The 9,042-nt window shown below is 34.3% G+C and overlaps 1 non-coding gene and 2 pseudogenes across 1 annotated transcript; 2 read left to right on the forward strand and 1 right to left on the reverse strand.

Moving 5' to 3' along the window:
* Nucleotides 933-1,861, forward strand: OR4C205P (olfactory receptor family 4 subfamily C member 205, pseudogene; annotated as a pseudogene).
* LOC111771966 (small nucleolar RNA SNORA18) lies at nt 4,042-4,171 on the forward strand. Its single transcript, XR_002805846.1, has one exon. It is a non-coding gene; the product is annotated as a small nucleolar RNA SNORA18 (small nucleolar RNA).
* On the reverse strand, nt 7,879-8,773 carry OR4C273P (olfactory receptor family 4 subfamily C member 273, pseudogene; annotated as a pseudogene).

A 9,042-nucleotide genomic window follows, 5' to 3' on the forward strand; every position in this document is an offset into this window, starting at 1 on the left:
CCACTACTCGTTGTCTAAAATTATATCTCCTTCCCCCCTCTGAATGTCTGGTTTGTTACAAGAACAAAGGAGTTTTCAGGTGCTTGGATAATACAAACTCTACTGGAGATTACAACCATCATCTGATCCTACATGAACTGCGTGGTGTCCTCCCAAAATCACTTCAGATGTAAAATGTTTAAGTTAAACAGTTGAATTATGAATACAAGAACTGTTGAGTTATAACACCCCTCTTTCATTTTTATGCAACCTTAGGGACTTTGGGTCCTCTAAGGGATGTCTTTCAGAAATGGGAAAAAGGAAAAAGAAATAAGGATATTTGAGATATTACCAACTATTAAGGAATATTCACTTCTCTACATTAGTATATATCAAATGCTAAATATCAGAAGAGCACCACAAGGTAACATCATATTATTTAGAGGATATAAGTACTTCCTGTTTCTCGTTTCAAGCTCTAATATCTGGAAATTAGCATACAGTGAAGGGATGCATAACATATATTAAAAATAGACTTTTGTAGAATTATGTGTAACAAATACACAATGATAAATATATGTGTAAAGAAGATATTCTTTATGGGTTGGGTCTGGGGTATAATTTTCCGTTTATATTATGAACTTCCAAAAGTAGTCAGATATATCCAAAATCCCAAGTGATACACCATCCAAACATGGATGTCAATTTATTAAATATCAAAAAATAATTAATTTAATAATAAAATGGAGCCAAATTGCAAACTGTGGAACAAAGTGTTGAGGTGAGTTACTAAGAAGCAACAGTTAAAATGCCCATGATAAGGAAGATTTATTTTTCTTAAAATATCCATAACATCATATATAACACTATATGTTACACATACAACCCTGAAGTAATTCCCTTATATTTTGCAGATGAACCATTTCACACTTCTTCTTCTCATTCAAGAAATCATGCAGCTGAATAATAATGTGACTGAGTTCATTCTGCTTGGGTTAACCCAGGAACCTGTTAGGAAGAAAATAGTGTTTGTCACTTTCTTACTTATCTATTTGGGGACTTTGCTGGGTAACTTTCTGATTATCGCTACCATCAAGACCAGCCAGGCACTTGGAAGTCCAATGTACTTCTTTCTTTTCCACTTATCTTTATCTGATACCTTTCTCTCTATATCCATAGGCCCTAGAATGGTTGTGGATGCCCTTTTGAAGAAGACCACTATCTCTTTCAATGAGTGCATGATCCAAGTCTTTTCATCACATTTCTTTGGCTGCCTGGAGATCTTCATCCTAATTATCATGGCTGTTGACCGCTATGTGGCCATCTATAAGCCCCTACGCTACACGATCATCATGAGCCATCAAGTCTGTGGTGCATTGGTGACTGTAGCCTGGGTGGGGTCCTGTGTACATTCTTCAGCTCAGATTTTTCTGGCCTTGAGTTTACCCTTCTGTGGTCCCAATGTGATTGATCACTATTTCTGTGACTTGCACCCTTTGTTGAAACTTGCCTGTGCAGACACCTACGTGGTCAATCTACTCTTGGTGTCCAACAGTGGGGCATTTGTACAGTGAGTTTTGTCATAGTGATGTTCTCCTATGTTATCGCCTCGCATTCTCTGAGAAACCACAGTGCTGAAGGTAGGAAAAAAGCCCTCTCAACTTGCATTTCTCATGTCATAGTGGTCATCTTGTTCTTCGGTCCTTGCATATTTATATACACATGGCCTGCAACCACCTTCTCCATGGACAAGATGATAGCTGTGTTTTATACAATTGGAACACCTTTGTTCAATCCTCTGATTTATACACTGAGAAATGCAGAAGTGAAAAATGCCATGAGGAAAATATGGAACGTGAAGTTGATCTCAGGTGACAAATGATGAATAGAAGTTTCAAATTTTCTTTATCATTAGGATTGATCAAAAAAGTCCATAGAGAATATTATCCTCTTATTGCAGAGTTAACATAATCCTAAAGTGGGGCATAAGAATTAGTTTATTCAAGAAGATAGGCAATATGAACACATATGCTGATTAGCATTGAGTCAATTTTCTGTAGAAAAAGAGACAGCCCCAGGTAGAAACAGTCATGTAAGACACATGCTTTACTCTGCCTCTTTTGCATGCCTAATAGCACTGTGTTTTGATCTAGTATTATCTCTGCCCTTCCTCATATTGATTCTTTGTGTTCTCTATTTATACTTACACTTCTGTATGCTTATATCCACAGCCTGGCAAGGTTTCCTCCAAACTGTTCATTTACTAAATACTGTGGGATCATAATGTCTGATCATGAACCTTCAACTTGGTTGTTCCTCCTGAGAGAAAGAAAGCACCAGATTTAAATAATTATAGAAACTTCATGTTGTAAAGGACAAGACACGTAATGTAGATAATCTCTCTTCTATGTCCTGTGGTTATACTTTGAATTATTATCATATGTTTACTAAGATCCTTCTAGAAGAGTGACAGAACACTGTGAGAACATTCACCCTTCTGAAGGAGTCTTTTTTATCTTAGGAAGGTTCTGATTATTTAGGTTATACTCAATATTATTCTGTTTGTAAAAACTACTTTTTGCTCGTAAAATGATACATTCTAATTTTGGGGAATTTTAAGTTTTCTCTTGAGTCATCCCAATTATAATAATTTGTTCATAAGATCACGTTCTTATGATTATGGCATAGATGGCCCAAATTAATATGGATATATTTATATGGCCTACAAGAGTATATGCAATTGATAGTAGGGAACTTGAAAATGAGAATTGATTAAAGATAGAATATTGTAACCAGAGATGGATTTTTAGGCTTTGGAGCAGAAGAGTTACATCACTGATATGAATTATTTTAGTTAGATTTAATATAATCAAGAAAAGAGAGTAATTTGAATGAGACTGTGATATATGAATGAAAACTCTGTTTATGCAATGGAGATGGATATCTCCATTTGTCACCATCCATCAACACCACAGACTAATTGTATGAACAGTAAGAATCTTCTGATTTCAGTTTCTATTTTTATTTGTATTTTTATCCATAGAGAAAATTCAATGAGTATTTTTGTTTATTTGGAACTTCTATTTCTATTTATAAATTACTTAATTATATTAAGATTACTAGTTTTATATTAATTTTATTGTACCAGGAACTTTAGAATTTCTTTAGCTTGAGAAAATGATCATCTATTTCTCCATGTGGGAATGTAAAACTGTGAATTCCACAATAAATTCTAGTGACATATATACATCACTTTTTTCAGATTCTATGAATTTCAAGGCTACTTCATCTCAAGCATTTATTATTGATCACAGCTGCTGGAGTTTGATTCTGCTCTTGTAAGCTTTGCAAAATAGTCAATTCCAGTTGGCATAGTTTTAGTTGATGTCTTCTATTTCAAGACAAAGTAATTATGAAAAGGGGTGTATATCGGACCCAATTTAGGTGCCTCCCGAGATACACTCTATCTAATATGTCTTATGGACATACTTTTAACACAGAGCTTCCATGCCCACTGTTGCCATGTCTCCTGCCCATAGAGATTATGGTCTAATTTTTGTCCAGGATTTTATAATAAAGATGACAGAAATGTAAAGATGACTGAATATGCAACCTAACTAGGAATTTGTTGTTGAAGTCAGTATTCTGATAAGAAAAGAGTGGGATTCTGAGATCTAGACAGACATAATTGTGCAGGGCAGGGTGAAAACCATGAACTCACAAATTATCTTGCATCCTCCTGATTATCATAAGTAGCTTCCTCTCCCTTCAAAGAGAGGAAAGAACAGTCTTCCTCAGCCTAGACACCATGCCATTACCTTATTTGAAGAAGTTGTCATGCAATGGTATTTGCTTTCCTCGTGGGCTTCCTCCTACACCCCTTATTGCTACCAACCAGCTAACCACGGGAAAGCTGCAAGAAAAGTCTAAGCAAGAATGTACATTCTTGCTCTAGGATAAAATGAAATGCATGAGAAAATTGTTGCCAAGTACAAGTACATGAACCATGGGAGCACTTCATTATGGGAGATGTTAACGCAGAATGGAAAATATAAATCTTGAATTGAGGTCTATCCAATGGGGCTTTTTCCGTAGACTCACATTATTGGAAATGCCTTGTCAAGTAACTATGTGGTTTGCTTTACTCACAGAACTATTTGCTAGATCTGTGGGAAAGAACTACAATACAGAGTTCCTAAAAGTATAAAAGACCCAAGAGTTGACTTTTTTAAATCTTAGGTATGGACAGTATCTTAAATATCTGTACTATTATTTGGTGTGGAAGCTTAGGAGTGAATATGATTTGAACTTAATTCATATTTAGAAGACCCTGAAGTAAATTTCTTGAAGAAATTAATTCCCAAAGTTTCTAGGTGGGACATTTTTGAAGTGTGTCATCAATATATCCATATTCAAGTGGAGATAAAATAAACTCAACTAAAAAATTGTGGGCTGACTAACATGACAACTGTGGATTAAACATGGGTTATATTTATTTGTTTATTTATTTTTATCTTTTTTACCATACTTAGAAATGTATATTACAAGTGTTCTTAAAGACTTCTCTACATTCATTACAGAATGGTAAAACTTCCATTCACTGATATAACACTGTTCTCAATGCATCTTTTAAATTCTTTCTTTTCTAAAGGAATCATATTATAATATATAAATGTACCAACTTAACATATGCACCTTAAATGTACACCACGTTATATATCAGATATACTTCATCTAAAAAAAAAAAAGCATAGGGTCTTTGCAAAAGGGCTGTTGCGTAGATGAATCTTGACTCAAATTTTGGTGGAACTAAAGTAAGCTTGATGGGCAGTGGAAGGAATTATATGTAAAATTCCCTAAATAAAAATTTATTGACTTCAATGAGCCATAAGAAATGACGATATTCGGCCATTTGTGACAACGTGGATGGACCTTGAGGGTATTATGCTGAGTGAAATATGTCAGAGAGAGAAAGTCAAATTCCACATGATCCCACTCATAAATAGAAGATAAAAACAACGACAAACAAACACATAGCATTGGAGATTGGATTGGTGCTTACCATGGGGGAAGCGGGGGAGGGCAAAAGGGGTAATTAGGCTCACATTTGAGGGGATGGAATATAATTAGTTTTCAGGTGGTGAACATGATGTAATCTACACAGAATTCAAAATATATTATGATGTACATACACAAATAAAAAATAAGAAAAATAATTAGGTGTTAACCATAAACTTCCCTCTTACCAATACTTTTGGGACATCCTATAATTCCTAGTATGTTATGTTTTCATTTTAATTTGTCTTAGACATTTTCCAATTTCCCTTTGATTTCCTCTTTTGCTCAATGGTTATTCAAGCGTGTTTTATTTTAATTTCAATGAATTTGTGAATTTTTCTATTTTCTCTTGTTATTGATTTCTTTGTTTCACTCCACTGTGCTCAGAAAAGGTATCTGGAATGATTTCAATCTTCTTAAGTTTGTTGAGACTTATTTCATGCCCTAACAAATGGTCTATCCTGAAGAAAATTCGGTGTGATCTTTAAAAGAATATGTCTATTGCTAGTGTTGGTGGAATATTCTGGATGTGTCTGTTAGGTACATTTCACCAATAGTGTTGTTCTAGTCTATTCTTTCCTTATGATTTTCTGTTTAAATGTTCTGTCCATTTTTGTAAGTGGGATATCAATATCTTCTATTGTTATTGTATTTCTGCATATTTATCCCTTCAGATCCATCAATATTCACTTTAGGTATTTTGATGCCCTGATTTTGGATGCATATATATTTATATTTGTTATAATTTCCTATGGAAATGACTCTTTGTCATTTGTAATGACTTTCTTTGTCTCTTTTGCCTATTTTATATTCAATAATAGTTTAGTCATCCTGCCCTCTACTGGTTACCAATTACGTGGAATATCTTACTCTATCATTTCATTTTCAGTCTATGTGTGTTCTTAAATTTAAAATAGGTCTCCTGTAGATAGCAAATAGTTAGATTTTTTAAAAAAATTTTTTTAACAATGTGGAGCTTCCTCAAAACATTAAAAGTAGAACTACCATATGATCCAGCAATTCCACTTCTTGATATTTATCCCAAAAAAGCAAAATTGCTAATTCAAAAAGATATATGCACCTACATGTTCATTGCAGCATTATTTACAATAGCCAAGATATGGAAACAACCTAAGTGGTTGAATGGATATAGAAGATATGGTATATATACACACATGCAAATATATGCATATATATGCAAATTATCCATGATCAGTAACATCATTTAAGTTAATGCTTGAAATTATATAATAATATCTCAATTAAGGATTGTTTTCATACAGAAAACACAATCTTATATATATTCATTAATGTTATTTATATAGCACAGAAGAGTAAACTAAAAAACTTGGGGATATAAGTATGTGGCTTAATAATATATACTTCGATTACATAATAAATTAGTATAAATAATTCAAATAAAATATTTTAAATCATGGTGATATGTCAAATTTTCCCTTGTGAATGTAACTTTTTAAAATAGACTTTCTTTTTTAGTGCAGTTTTAGACTTACAGAAAAGTTTCACAAAAAGTACAGAGAGTTCCCACATATCTTCACTGTACCCCTCAGTTTCCCCATTTGCTGACATATTGCATCAGTTTGGTACATTTGTTACATTGGTAAACCAATACTGTTACACTTGTACTAAAGTCCATAGTTTACATTAGGGCTTACACTTTGTATTGTACAGTTTTATGGCGTTTGGGTTATGCAATATGTCATGTTTCCATCATTCCAGTATCACAAATATTTGTTCTCCTTCACTAAAAATGACTTGTGCTCCATGTATTCATCTCTTCTCCTATCTCATTGAATCCCTAACAATGACTGGTTTTTACAGTTCCCACAATTTTGCCTTTTTCAGAAAGGAAATTTATAATTCATAACTGTCATGTAAATATTGCCATTTTGAAACATAAATATACTTCTTAAGGTTATCTCATTCATTGTTTTTTTCTATTAATATTTTAAAATTCAGTAACATCAATTGATTACTCTCTCTACTTGTAGACCACATTAATATATCACCCTTAATTTGGGCCAGCTATGCTACAATTAATTCACATGATTCAAAAGAAAACTTAATACCACCCCCTGCCCCAAAGAAAGAATCAAGTTGGGAGTATAAAGTAGATTTTACCAAAAGAATGCTATTCTGCATACAAAACCAACAGTCACAGCCTTCCTAACATCCAAGACATACCTCAGGATGGTGCATATTCTCACAGTTTGAGAAAGATCTAAGTAAACACAAGCTTAGAATTTGCAGTAAACACTCAAGAATTGGAAAGAGGATTACTAGATTTTATCTTCTTCCTTGCTACATAGACTTTTTACAGTTATTTGAATCTGATACTTTCTGCTGAATCAGGAAGAACAATTAAGTTGAAGGTTGATGATCAAATGTGTCGAGACAGAAGTGTCTAATAAATGAAACCCTTTGGAAGAGGTATAAGTAGCCAGGCTGTAGAGATAAGCATGGGGAGGAGGTTAATCTAGAAGCAGAAAGCATCAGTACTCACCATTATGAAGAACAGCTAAAACACTAGATAAAAACCATAGGTGACACTAGGAAGGCAAAAGTCAGAGAAACAGCAGTGAACCACTAAGGCAATGGGCCTTCCATACCAGACTATACCTGGTGCTGTCACTTCCCCTTCATAAATTTGACTCGATACTAACCAGCTTATGGGTTCACATTCTTTATTTTCCTGAAGGAGGTAGTTCTCATGCCTAAAGTTAGGATTGTAAAACTCCACAATAAGAATATCATATTCTCTATGAACTTTTGGGTCAATCCAAACTATTAAGAAAAATTTAAAACTCCCATTCTTCTTTTGGTATCTGAGACGATCTTCTTATTCCACAACTTTCTCATTGCATTTTTCACTTCTCCATTTCTCAGTGTACAAATCAGAAGGTTGAACAAAGGTTTTCCAATTGACAGGTGTCATCATGTCCATGCTGAAGGTGGTTGCAGTGTATGTTTATATAAATATATAAGGACCAAAGAACACGATGACCACTATGATGTGGGAGATACAGTTGCAGAAGGCTTTTCTTATTCCTTCAGCACTGTGGTTTCTCAGAGAACGCAAGATGATAACATAGGAGAACATCACCATGACAAAACTCACTATACACATGGCCTCACTATTGGACACTAAGAGTAGATTTACCACGTAGGTGTCTGTACAGGTAAGTTTCAACAAAGGCTGAAAGTCACAGAAATAGTGATCAATCACATTGGGACCACAAAAAAGTAAACTCAAGGTCAGAAAAATCTGAGCTGAAGAATGTACACAGGACCCCACCCAGGCCACAGCCACTAGTGAACCACAGACTTGATAACTCATCTTAGTTGTGTAGCACAGGGACTTACAGGTGGCTACAGAGTGGTAAAAATCCATGAGAATTAGGATAAATATCTCTAGGCTACCAAAGTAATGCGTTAAAAAGACATGGATCATGCATTCACTGAAAGAGAGAGTGGTCTTCTTCAAAAGGTCAGCCACAATCATTCTAGAGGATATGGATGTAGAGAAGCAGGTGCCAGATAAGGATAAGTCAAAAAGGAAGAAGTACATTGGACTTCCATGTTCCTAGCTGGTCTAATAATCAGCAAGTTATCCAACAATGTACCCAAATAGAAAATCAAGAAAGTGACAAACTGTTTTCTTCCTTACAGGATCCTTAGTTTACCCAAGCAGAATGAACTCAATCACATTATTGTTCAGCTGAATGATTTCATGAATGAGAAGAAGGGATGAATGTGAACCAAATTGTGTGAAAAAATAAAGGAATTAATGTAAGTTGTGCCATGAGATATTATGGGATAGTTAAAGCAAGTTAATTCTTGGTACTATGGGAAATCATGGAATATTTTAAGCAAAATTAAATACTCTTCATAAAGTACATTCTGACAGAGTTCTCACCGTCACTTCCATACTTTGTTCCTAAATTTTTAATGACCAGCTCAGTAAGCACATTGAGTCTCAAATAA

The sequence above is a fragment of the Equus caballus genome, chromosome 25, assembly GCF_041296265.1.
Source record: "Equus caballus isolate H_3958 breed thoroughbred chromosome 25, TB-T2T, whole genome shotgun sequence".
Lineage (NCBI taxonomy): Eukaryota > Metazoa > Chordata > Mammalia > Perissodactyla > Equidae > Equus > Equus caballus.